This window comes from Vidua macroura, chromosome 5 (assembly GCF_024509145.1).
Source record: "Vidua macroura isolate BioBank_ID:100142 chromosome 5, ASM2450914v1, whole genome shotgun sequence".
In the NCBI taxonomy this organism is placed as follows: Eukaryota; Metazoa; Chordata; class Aves; order Passeriformes; family Viduidae; genus Vidua; species Vidua macroura.
The window spans coordinates 69,868,292-69,880,517 of record NC_071575.1 but is presented as its reverse complement, the minus strand read 5'-3'; positions in this window follow the sequence as shown (position 1 = coordinate 69,880,517).

The window sequence follows — 12,226 nt, the reverse complement described above, 5'->3', positions numbered from 1 at the left end:
AAGACTCACAGACATGAACTCCCTGTGGTGTTGTGGCCCTTGGCCTTGCTGTGAGGCAAATGGAATTACAGAAAGGTTTAGGTTGGAAGTGACCTCAAAAAATAATTTAGTTCCAACCCCCTGAGCAGGGACATCTTCCACTATCCCAGGTTGCTCCAAGCCCCATCCAACCTAACCTTGGACACGTCCAGGGTTGAGGCAATCACATGTTCTCTGGAAAAGCCATGACAAGGCCTCACCACCCTCACACTGTAGAATTTATTCCTAATACCTAATCCAAACCTGCCCTCTATCAGATTATTGGCCACATCCAACACACTTCTGACTGCCAGGATTTATTGTCTCCTTTCTCAATCCAAGCATTTTCAGTGCCTAAAACCATTGGGAAGGTTCTGGGCACGATGCTGTGATTACAGTCACCCTTCTTAGATCAAGGTAAAGCAATGGTTTAGTTTTTGTTGCTGTAACTGATATTCTGGATGTCAGGTGAAATAGCACAGGCTCAGACATGTCTTTGCACTTCAGCACTGAAAGACCAACCCGTCAGTGTGGGCTCTCTGACTCCTTTTGGAATGCTGGTTTTTAAATAGTCACAACTTTGTAAGCCAGAAAGGAGCACCATGTTAATCTAATCTGGCCTTCACACCTGTCAGAAGACAAGTGACTCCATCCTGTGTTTTCAGTCCTGAAGCATGCTCTTAGATCAGCATTCCTTGGCATTGCAGTTGAACCTATGGCCTAGAAGAGGAAAGCTCTCTCTCCCCAGGCATGGAAGGACCAGAGAAGAGATTTGAAAGCTTGTCTTGACCCCTACCCTGGTATATTCCCCTTCCCAGGAGGTGAGAAGGAATTTGAGACCACAAAAGTTGAAGTAAAGAGACAGAAGTTTTCTTTTCCTTCTCTCCCAATCCCACTGCATCCTGTCCCATCCCAAGCAGAGGAATCCCCACTGAGAAGCCAGTGCTGACCACACCTATTGATTTTACTCACACTGGGAAGGCTGTGTCCTCACCTGCTGTCCTGGGTGAGGGAAGCCAAGGGATGTGGGGGGCTGGCTGGAGGCGTGGACAAGTTGGGCCTGCTTTCCAAAATCTGTGGATCTGTGGGAATCCAACAGGACAGTGCCTGGAACCCAGCTGTCCAGCTCCCACCTGTGCTTCCTTCCAGGGCTTCACTTGTGATAAGAACTTGACTCTCCTGCACCCCCAGGAAACTACACACACGCAGGAAATGATGTGTGAAAATGGAGGGAGACAACATTTACTTGACTTCTTATCCCCAGACAACAGTTTAGTGTTAAATTGCACTTGCAGTGTCTGCTGTGCAGATGTCACCTCGAGTTAACCACTGACAGCTTCCTTCTGAACCCCTGGGAGACATCAGGCACTTGGAAGTGTGATTCATTTGCCCTACTGAGGTTCAATAACCTTCAATCCAGACAGTTTCTCTTTATTGACATTGGAAACAACTGGCTCAGATGTTGATAGATCTGACTGTGTTTGAACTGTTGAGTCCCATCCCTACACCTAAAACCAAGCAGGATATTTTCCTACAGAGTGTCCAGCTCTATCAGGACAGCAGAGCTGAGTCACTACCAGGCTGATGAGATGGTCACAATGACCCCCTTCAGGCTCCAACCTTTGTTGGAATAATAACCTTTGTTTGTCTGTGAATAATCACCGCTGAGTAGTAAACTCAGGGTTTTAATGAGATCCAGGGGTGCTTTCTTTGGCTCTCAAAGGTCAGTTGTCATCCTGCATCTCATCCACCCTGAGTCTAAGTTGCACTCAATAACTGCAGAGCTGAGTGATCCGACCAGCAGTGGCAAGATCCCTCCTCATTTGTCCCTGCTCTGTTGGATTTACTGTACATGTTTATACAGGGAGAGGGGGAAACCTCAAATTCTAAGTTTTTTACCTTTTTGTGTGTGTGTGCTTATATGTGGTTATTTTATTCTTGCTGTCAGTTTTTCTGCATTAGGAAATTCCTTTAAAAAAAACCTCTTTTTCTTGTCTTTTCTGCACTGTGGGGTGTTGGATGGTACTAACTGTGTCCATAACCACCATCAGTGCAGGCCCTATCAAAGGCTGCTGGATTTATCTTCCTCTTGCATCATGCCCTGGATCTGACAGTGCCTGATGTTACATACTCTAGCATAAGGTCAAACCAAAACCTGTCATCTCCTTTCCTCACTTGTCCCTCTCTTTCCCCTTTTCCTGGCCACTCCAGATGGGTTCAGCTCCATGCTTTGGTGCAGCAGACCTCTTGCCTTGCCTTTCACTCCCCCAGTAAACCACAAAATTTTAAGTAATCCCAGCTCAAATCTTGTTTATCACCATTGCTGACAAGTTTCCAGTTACCACAAGCTTCAATTCCCACATATTTTTTTGCATTTCCATTGTTTTTTCCACAACAACCCGATCAGATGGGGATGGTTATTGCTTTGCATAAGAAGGCAGTGTCAGGAGCAACAGGGAAGCTCAAGGGGTACTCAGGTGAATTGTTTTCCTGAATTTAATGAGGAAATTGCGAAGTTCCTCATGGTAGCTGGAAGAAATGCTGCATGACTTGTTTGTTGAGACTTAAAAAAAAAAAAAAATCTTTCTTAGGGCAAGAAGGGGAGTGGTTACAATGACAGAAGAGAAGACAATGTAGAGGAAATGACATTAAGAGTGGCAGAAAAGAGAAACAAGATTTTCTTTCTTGATACTTTCATTTTCCAGGCTGCTAAAGCTCCGCTTTAAATTAAGCTTAACCTTTACTTTCAGAGACAGCTGAGGAAATATATTCTCAGCTGAAAAACAGGCAGTTGCTCTCTGAGACAGGCTTCCCCTTTGGGGCTGCCAAATCTCAATGCAGCTCTCAGCACTGTCCTCACTTAACCTCTCCCAGAGCCAAAGAATATCCAAATAACTGCTGCCTCCTGCCCTGGCCATTAACACAGCTCACACTGATCAGACAGATTAATTCCAGTGCGTTTAAACAAAACCCTCCTGTGGCTGTCAGACAGCCAGTGGAGTCTCCCAGTTTTACCGGAAAGAAGGTGGGAAGGGCAAATAATTCCAATCAAAAGTCCTCTCCAAGTGTGTGAGTGTGGCTGTCCTGGGAGTCCTCTGGAGGTGGAGATCCCACAAGCAGAGGAGACTTTGCTGTCCTTGAGGGGCACATCCATGCTGACCTTTCCTGTGCCAAAATGACCAGGACACACCTGGATTTCTGTGATATGGCCAGGGGTTCTCTCCTGGAATCACTAAGGGTGGAAAAGACCTCCAAGAGCATCGAGTCTTCTTATCATTGCATTTATCAATGTTAATACACCTGAGATCACAGTATGAGCCTTTCAGAAAATTGTTTTTCAGCACATGGCAGCTCCTAAGTAGAGATGCAAGTATTAAACCCTTTTTTTTTTTTTTTTTTTTTTTTTTTTTTTTTTTTTGTATCTACATGTTCTGCAGGAATGGGAAGATGAACATTGAAATCCCCTAAAGGCTTCGAGGCAAAGTGTTAGGGTAAACCCCAGTTAGAATCTCCTTGATATAAATAAGCCAAGTCTCCTGAAAAACAGTGGGATGTCCATGGACACACACATATGTACAGATAGATATATAAATAGACAGATATTCACACACACACACAGACACTGCAAGGGTGTATATAAATACATCTGATTGTGGTTAAATATTTGGTAATATATTTCATTTCTGATCAATCTATGAAGTCAGAATAATATTTTATGCCCCTGACTCAGTAGATTGAGTTCAAAGCACTGGATTCCTAATAAAACTTGTGTTTTATATAAGTGGTTCCTGCAGACTGATGTCTGGTGTGACCTAGAGAGAAGGAACCATCTCATCTCATCTCATCTCATCTCATCTCATCTCATCTCATCTCATCTCAATCTCATCTCGTGCCTTTTTAAGGAAGAGGAAGCACTGCACTGAAACTTAAAACGAGGACCTGACACAGAGGAACATCAGTTCTACAACTTTCAGTAGATGCTGCGATATGGACAACCTTTCCTCAGCAGAGAGTACAGAAGGGCTTGTGTGCACTCTTAGAGGCCCTAATGGCAAGGAGCTACTGCAGACATAATAAAATGGGAGAGATAAACTATAACCAACATAGATAAGAAGAACATTACCAGGCCTTTGGCACTGGCAAAAGTCCATGTACAAACTTGGGTTTGTTTCCCTCGCAAGGACTGAGGGAAACAGGCACTGCTGTCCCCAAGGATAAGCTGTCCTCCAGCATCTCACTGATTGCATTGGCCAACCCCACCACACTTCCCCCTTGGTTTTACTTGGTTTGCTGCCTGCTCAGAGGTCACCACCTGCCCCTGGGACAGAAACCCTGGCAGGGCTGAGCAAACTGCTGCTCCAGTCCAGCATCCCTTGGTGAAATGAAGCTGTGAAGTGGCACAGTGCCATCTGCAGCAGATGGGCACAAACATGTTGTCACCCCTAATGCAGAGCCATGTCCCTCCCAGGGGAGCTCTGTGGGACTGTCAGGCTTTGTCTGGGATGTCACCTTCTGTCCACCCATATGCTGGTTCTGCACTCGCTGAGTTACCCCAGCTCAGAATAAACTGTGTCGTGTTTTGTCTTCCTGAGAGCCGATATTTACATCCATAGCACTGTGGAAGAAGCTAAAGGTCCAAGCAGATGGTCTCCAAGGCTGAAGGCAGCTCTGCCTCTTCCCTCAGCTCTGCTCTGGTTTAATTTCCTACTCTCTTCTCCAATCCTTCTGACTCACTGATGTCACCTGCAGCTGGGGCCACCCTGGCTCACAGTTTCTGTAGCAGTCATGGCTTGAAGAGAACAACCAACATGGAACCTTAGTCCCAGTGTTCTCCCAGGTGCTCGTTTATCCATACGACCTTAGGACCAAGGACGTGTCCTATTCACCAGGACAGGGAATTCTGTGACAGCTCCTCAGCTAGCCTGGGGAGTGGGGAAATTGATCCTGGCACACACCAGCTTTTAAAAAGAGGCTGTAGGAACTTAAGGTGGGGATTGGATTATGGGATGGACCCTGGAAATATTTTGTGGGTTCATGTTTCTGGAGACATTGAATTTAGGTGTTTAATTGAGCCAAGGCAAGAACCGAGCAGGTGCCAATCAGGAAAACTGGTTGTTTGGGAATGCCGAACGGGTTAAATTTGTCCAGCAGGAACTGGCGGTTACTGGAAGTCTTTGATTCTCTTTCCCAGCTGCTTTCATAAAGGGTTTGTTGCTGTCTGAGTCTGCCCCAGCCTGACTGTCTGCAGCAAAGTCAACAATCCCGAGTGTGCTCCGGCGGGAGCATCTCCTCTGGCAGGGCTGGTGGCTCTGCAGAACCTGCCCTGGGCTACACACATGAAATCCCCTCCTGCCTTTGCCCTGCAGCTCTGCCCTCTGGCACTGACCTGGAGTGGCTGTCACACAGCTGTGCTGGAGTTCCTTGGCCGAGTCAGGCTGCAGTGATAATTTTTTTTAGTGAATGAGGGTGCTATGAATCATCTCACAGTGTTTTGTTAATTTATTCCTTTTCTTGCAGGCTGATAACGCACACACACACAAACACACACACAAAAAAAAGGGTGAATTGTGTATTGCAGCCTGATTCTGAATAAAACCGCTGCGAATTTCACAAGAGGTACATAACATAGACTCAAGGGGACCTTTCCAGCAGATGCCTGAAGCCAAAAGCAGATAAAAAATTTTAGCAGGGTCTGATTTATGGTCTGGTTTGACAAATATTCATATGGGTGTGAAAAAGCTTCTGAAGAAGTGCCACAGAGCATTGCATCCCCTGTCATCTTCCTCACTGCCTGCTCCCCCTCAGATTAGATTTGGTAATTCAAGTGGTTTCAGCTTCAGGCTGATTTTTCTTGCTTCAGTTAAATCTCAGGTTTCGAGCTGATGATGTTTCACACATGGCAGATTGGCACCTGGTATCTAAGGGTCCAGCAATGCTGACCATGATTGAGTTTGGCCCAGACAACACACTGGAATAAATCAACATGATTGGTTGGAAGCGTTGTTGCTGGGCTGTTTTACACCAGACTGGTTTTACCCTCAGCAGGATTAATAACGGGCAATTTTCTAATGGGCCCATAAAGTTCTGCCTTGGTGTCTTTGCCCTTTGCTTTCTCAAAATCCTGCAGCACGGTTCTGTGGCTCCAAATGCCACGGGTGACAGAAGACAGTCTCAGTTTAATTGCCCAATTGTGCAGACAGAAGCCATGCAGAAGGTGCATGCCCAGCACAGGCAGCCGAGGACACGGCAAGAGGAGAAGGCAAAGGAAATGTGTGGTTGTAAAGCAATAGAAAGAAAGTAATGCAAAGATAAATATTTCATGCGCACACAGGGCACCTCTGCTGCCTCGAGTAATATCCAAAAGGATGTCAGTTATTTCTGAGTATTTTCTGGGGTGTTTTCCTTTTTCCTCTTTGGCCTGAAACAATTGGAAACTCTAATTCGTTGTGTTTTGAAACAAAAGCAAGGCAGCTCTCACAGTCTCTCATGCACTGTGTAGAGTTCTTTTCCAACCTTAAGGATTCAATGATTCTCTAACAGCAGCAGTAGTGGCTGACAATGTTTCCCCAAGAGAAACACCTGAAACTTGGGTAGCAGGTGGAGATAAAAAAAGCAAACTTGCCCAACAGATTGTTTTCCTTGTGTGACTAATTCTGTGCCTGTTCACAAACTGTTTTCCTGCAGAACTGGTGAATTACTTAAAACAAAATGATGTCTTTGCAGAACCAAGCTCCCTTGTTTGAGTAGGTAAATAATAATGTTGTCGAGGCTTTATGCAGAATTTTCAGCCCCTGAGCTCAAAGATCTTTACAAAGCAAGGGGTGCAGAACCAGAGCCTCATTTTACAGAGAGTAAAACAGAAGCATAGAGAAGTAAAAAGTCTTGTCAAGTTCACCCTGAAGGTTTCCTGCAGCTGATGCTTTGGTTGTGCTGCTTCTAGTAAAGACCTATTTCTCCAAAACCTGAAGAAAGGAGGTTGTACAAATCCCCCTGACCTGACTGAACTTCTTGAATCTCACTTCCAGCCTAAATTTCTGAGTTTATTTATATGAGAAAAAAATATTTACGCCTACTTTAGGAGCAAAGACCTGGTAAAAGACATAGACTCATTTGAAAGTCTCATCTTAAAGCCATTTAGTGACACACATTTTACCAGAAATGTTTAATGAAGTCTTTCAGATGGACAATTGCCCTGAGCATGTGACAGATCACACTGAGTTGTTTTTGGAAATGAATACAAGCAACAAGCCAAGACGGGCAGTCTGCAAGAGGCAGGGCCAGGAGTGGGTCACTGGGACACCCGGAGCTGCAGCACTAAATGGCTCTGTGGAAATCAGCTCAGGATTTGCAGGAGGATTTGTGGGTACAGCCTCTCTTTTTAACCACTATTGTCTGTGTCCTACATAGAAGAATCAAGAGAAACTCACTCCCAAAGAGCGTCAGACCTTCACAGAAGCCACTGTCACCAATTTTTTTCTCTGTTTGGTTGTATTGCAACTTTGCTCAAATTTCTGAGAAATACTGGCTCTGTTTGAGTTTGACTCCAGGCACAGTTACCAACCTCCTTTGTGGTTTGGGATAGGAAATCTTTAAAATGGACAAAGTGGAGTATCCCTGATTTTGAAAACCTGACTTTGTCAAATTTATCTGTTGGGTGCAGGAAACAAGGAAATCAGACTGAAAAAAAAGGGGAGAAATAACTGGCAGAGGTGCAGCCAGGATACCCCTTGTGCATTTCCCCCGCTGATATTTTCTCCCATGCCTGCTGAATCAGCATTTTCCTTCTGTCAGCCTGTAAACAAGAAAATAAAGAGGCTGGTGACCTTGGCCAAACGAGCCCATTCCACTCTCCTGGAAGTCTTGGATCAAGGAGAAAATCTTTGTCCATCTCAGGGCACAAAGCCCAGCCAGCTCTCCTGGAGTGCCCAGCTATTGGTGAAAGGCTTTCCAAGCATGCAGAGCTAAGACCTTTGAATCCCTCAAGAAGGGGAGTGAAGCCAAAATTTCAACAGAAGCTGCCTTCCTCAGCTGTCATTGCCACAGTAAAGATTTTGTCTCAATACAAAAGAGAAAAAAAAAAAAAAAAAAAACCAAAAAAAAACAGGAGAAAGAGAAAAGGGTGTTTCAGGGCAAGAGAAGGTCTTGGAGGAGAAGTTGCTGCTAAGTTCACCCCGAAGTAAAATGTAACCTTGCAGAACTGAGACTCCTTGGTGCTTTGCCAGGTAGGGTTGACACCAGCTTTCTCTTGGAATTCAGATGCTAAGTAGACCCAGAGCCGCTGAGTGCTTGCACGTGAAGACACCACAAGCATAACTGAGGAAGTCAGGGTCAGGTGCCCTACTCCAGAAAATGCTAGTTAAAAAAAAAAACCAACAAATCCACCCAAGAACAGCAACAACAAAAACAACAACAAAACCAGCAACAACAATGTCTTCCCAGCAGCGTTGGTCTGGCAGAGGGGGAGTGAGGAGAACTTTGCCATGCTGACTCACAGGGTACAGCCTGCAGGTCGTTGACTTTGCTCTCTGTTTCCAGGGATTTCCCTTCTACCAGCAAAGGAGCAACTGGGCCTTAGCAAAAAGGAGAAACTGATATTTTGGTCACATGTCGGTGGCAAAGACAGGCTTGACAATGAGCGATTTTCTTCTTGCATTGAACAAGGAGCCTCAGTTACAGGGAGAAAACAATATCATCTGAAAAACTCTCTGTTTCCTCGCCTGGCAGAGGCTATCGAGGGTCAGGCTGGTTGGGAAGTGTCTGGACAGAATTATTTGCAACTCCCAGATCTCAGATCAAGTGTGCCAAAACTATGGTGGCCACGAGGTGCTGGAGGATGAGAAGGGATGCGGATTTATTGTAACCTCTGTGTGACATATGATCTTGCCATATACTACTGAATTCCCAGAGGTTTTCAAAGTGAATGGCAGAGATTCTCTGCCTCAGAGCAGAGGGAAAACCTGCTGGACCAGTGTCAGTCAGCAGGGACACAATAAATGATGGGTACCTTTCTGTTTTGGGGGTGAGAATGTAATTTCAAGAGACAGGCTGGCTGTGTAGGCTCCCATCCAAGAGCTCCTGGAAAAACTGCTATGAGCATCCTTGAGAACACAAGGAGGGAAGTTGCTCTCCACTGTTTTGCCTCATCATTGGGTCAAGAAGCCAAGTGGCTCCCAGTTTCACTGGCTTGTTCATCATCTGAAGGATGAGTACGAAGTGGCGCCTGCTCAAGGAGCCTTTCCATGGATATGTCATCAGGACTGTGCATTGGCCAAATCTTCCCTCACAAAAGTGTCTAGTTGATGACACATCATTAGTGGAAACTGTTTAGGCCTCTTCATGTTTTTGCAAAGCTGGTCAGACAAACAGGGCTTAGCATTCCCAGAAGGGTAAAAAATTCCCCCTCCCTCTACTTTTGGAGGAGGGAATATATTTGTGAGTGTTTAAACTGCAGTTCATGACAGCTTTGCTCAGGCTCCAGGGCCGATGCGTTTGGCAGCATCTTGAACTTGGTCGTTCACCAAGAGGACACGTCTGATGTGTCGGGGTCGGGAGGAGGTTTCACATGCTCTGATCCCTCCAGGCTCTGTGAAAGCAGCGCTGTGCTCAGTCAGAGCCAATTTGTGGGACACCCTGTCAAAAGGCAGGCAGCAGAGAGCACCCACAGGCTGTTTCCAGCGATGGTCTGGAAGAGCTGAGGCCTCCAGAGAAGTGGGCAGGCACCCACTGTGTGTGAGGGAGAATCTGCTGGCTGGAAGTGTCGAACCAAGAAATCTTTCGGAGCAGATTCCGAGACCAGAGTTCTGTGGCTCCATAAAGATCTCGAGTGGAAGCCCCATGGGGTGTCCAGCTGCTGTCCATGGCCCAGCCTGAGCTCCCCAAAGCCACAACACAGTCAGCTCCTATTACCCACAGTGGGGGACTGTGAGTGCATGGCTCACTCGGGTGAATTTGGTGGGGAGCAGATCCACTTCCCTGGAGAATCCTGCTCCGTGCCAAGGGGCAGGGAAGGTCGGGGATGTGTCACCTCCTGGTGACATCGCTCTGGGGTTCAGCTGGTGCCCTATGGACGCGTGTGTTCGTGCCCCCATCTAGTGGCTGTCCCCAAGGCTGCACCGTGCTCTCCTCTTCCTCAGGTGACAGGCAGCTCCGAGGGGAGCACTGTGGCTCTGCTGGTGATGTTTTTGGGGTTCTAGCTGGCTTGGGACAGCGCCCTTTCACAACCAGGCTTTATGGCACGTTCCCTCGTGGTAAATCACTCATGCACAAAATTCCTTGGGGGGCAGAAAATCAAATTCTGGTAAGATGAAATGCCTGTAAGTGAAAGAGGATTGTGTTTCTTACTCCTTTCCATGTTCCCAGCACACGATCTGGCATTGAGGAATGTGTCCTTCAGTGGAGCCCATAATCTCAGACAGAGCTTCAAAGAGGGGAAGAAAATATTTTGGTGATGATAAATCAGGTTTTCCCTCACCCTCATGCGTATGACTTGTTTTTGTGTAAGCGAAATTCACTTTGCAATGTGCTTACCTAAATGAAAAAAAGTAACAAAATCATTGAATAGTTTGGGCTGTAAGAGACCTTAAAGACCATCCAGTTCCAGCCCTCCTGCCATAAGCAGATTGCTCCAAACCCCATCCAGCCTGGCCTTGGACACTTCCAGGGATCCAGGGGCAGCCACAGCTTCTCTGGGCAACCTGTGCCAGGGCCTCACCACCCTCACAGAAAAGAATTTCTTCATAATTTCTAACCTAAATCTCTTCTCTTTTAGTTTAAAATTTTTCCCCTCTATCTTATCACTGCCTGTATAAGAAGACTCTTTCCCTCTTTTTTATAAACCCCAGGAAGTCCCTTAAAATTACCACCAGCAACAAAACAAAGGACTGTGGGTTCAGGTGTGAGCTGCTTCTCCAGGCACGGGGTGAGTTTTCAGACAGTGCCTGAAGTGAAAGTGGAAGTTGTGTGTAAACATTTGGCTGCTCTGCCAGAGGCTGGGAAACAACACAATGTGATTTTAGTGCTGAGTGTGACTGGATTCCCACAGTGAGCCCAAGACACCCCAGCAGCCATGTGCCTTTTCCCCAAGCTGCATCACATATCAGGTGCAGTGGTGATATAAAGGGATCTCTATTTTCTGTAGGTATTTTTATAGCTCCTCTTACAACATTATCTCAGCTCTTTACAGTCTTTACTGTGTCTCCCCCAACTCTTCAGGCAGGTAGTTAGAGTTATTTCTGGGAAAATTGAAGTGCACAGAGAAATGTAATGAAGATCCCAGAGGAAATAACCACCAAAGAATTGTAGGGAATTAAACTTAGATCTCTGCTTACCACTGAGCTGCCTTATCTTAAATAAACCCTAAACAGAAGCCACAGCACCTCTAGAGCAAGATCAAGTTCCTATAGATTTTAAATTTGTGAATAGATATCCTTTAGGTGCATCCTTAGGTCTTTCTGGTTGGTTTTTCATAGCGTGCCTTGGCTGCTCTTGCAGGCATAAACTAATTTTCAGCAGGAGAAAACCATTATCTTTCAGCTATGCCTGTCTGACTTAGCAAGTGCAATCCCTTGTGAAGAAAAACCACTTGTCAGGACACATGGACTGGGGACTGCCAGCTTTGTCAGCCAGAATGGCACAGCCAGGGCTCAGGAGCTGGAGGTGGGATTGGTGTTCCCTATGAGTTTTTATCTTTCAGGCCACTCATGGTCTTCTAGGCATTTTATTGCACTCACAACACCCCACTTCCAGCTGAAATGCTTTATTTTTTGAAATGCAAAGTCAGATCTGTATCTTGGCCCTCCTCTTGCTCCTCCCTGTATCTCTTTCAGTTTTGCTCGTCTTTTTTTGGAGAACAAGAACTGTGCTTCATATTCCAGATCTGGATATCTGTGGTACCCTCATCTTTCCAGTTACATGCTGGCTTTCATTCCCATTCTTCCAATGTCCTTCTTCACCACCCACTTTGAGCTGTCCCCAAACTTCTCCCATGTCTCTCTGGGTTCTCACATGGCAAAGTGGAGACGTGAGTATTTTCTGATCTAGAAAACCTTCTCAGTCACTTTTCTGCCCAAAAGAACAGCAGCACTGAGTAAAGTCTTCCAGAATTAAGTTACTCAGTCAACACCTTCCTGGAGGCATGGAGGGGAGCAGGATGATCTCGTGAATCTGTTTTTCTGTGCTCTCAACAAAAGGTCACTGACTGGGGAACTGT